Below are 1,013 nucleotides of genomic sequence, written 5' to 3' on the forward strand. Positions count from 1 at the left end.
GAATGGATAAAGAAGATGTGGTCTATGTATACAATGGAATATTACTCAGCCATTAGAAACGACAAATATCCACCATTTGCTTTGAGGTGGAGGGACCTGGACGGTATTATGCTGAGTGAAATGTGTCAGTCTTTAAAGGACAAACATTACATGGTCTCATTCATTTGGGGAATATAAAAATTAGTGAAAGGGAATAAAGGGAAATAGAGAAATTGAGTGAAAATATCAGTGAGAGTGACAAAACATGAGAGACACCTCACCCTGGGAAATGACCAAGGTGTAGTGCAAGGGGAAGCGGGCAGGGGGTTGGGGTGAGTGGGTTATGGGCACTGAGGGAGTCACTTGGCAGGATGAGCACTGGGTGTTATGGTATATGTTAACAAACTGAATTCCAATAAAAAAATTACAAATAAAATACAAATTAAAAATACAAAATACAAAATATAACAACTATGAAGACTAAAGTTTCCCGAGATAACGTAAAATGTATCCACTGTTGGAGATCTTTGAGAAAGTAAAGGTCATCCTTCTACAAATAATATTGTATACTCTACGGGCAACTTTTCCTTCCTTACGATTCTATAATGATAAATCATCTTATAAAAAAATGATAAATCATGAGTTTATTCATTTGACATGTGTCTCTATTCTAAGCTTATATTTAAAAAAAGATGCATCAGAATCCAGAAAATAGTTTTTATATTTTTTAAGAATCTTGCAGCTTAAAATTTATTTTTTTCATTTAATGGATAGAGATTAAGAACCTCACTTACCTAAGAAAAAAATTCAGTTTTAATTAATGAAAAAACTAAATGTTTATTTACGTCCTCTCTATTCTCAAAAGATATAAAGTCGACCAAGATTATACCACACAGTAAGTTTAATTAGAAACCACAAGAAAGACAACAGCCAAAGTTCAAAACTCATAATAAATCTGATTATGGCTTAAAACAGACTTCACTTTGTACTATGTATAAACACAACTCTTGCTAAATTAAATATAGGTTATCATA

The sequence above is a fragment of the Canis lupus genome, unplaced genomic scaffold (assembly GCF_011100685.1).
Source record: "Canis lupus familiaris isolate Mischka breed German Shepherd unplaced genomic scaffold, alternate assembly UU_Cfam_GSD_1.0 chrUn_S411H571, whole genome shotgun sequence".
NCBI lineage: Eukaryota > Metazoa > Chordata > Mammalia > Carnivora > Canidae > Canis > Canis lupus.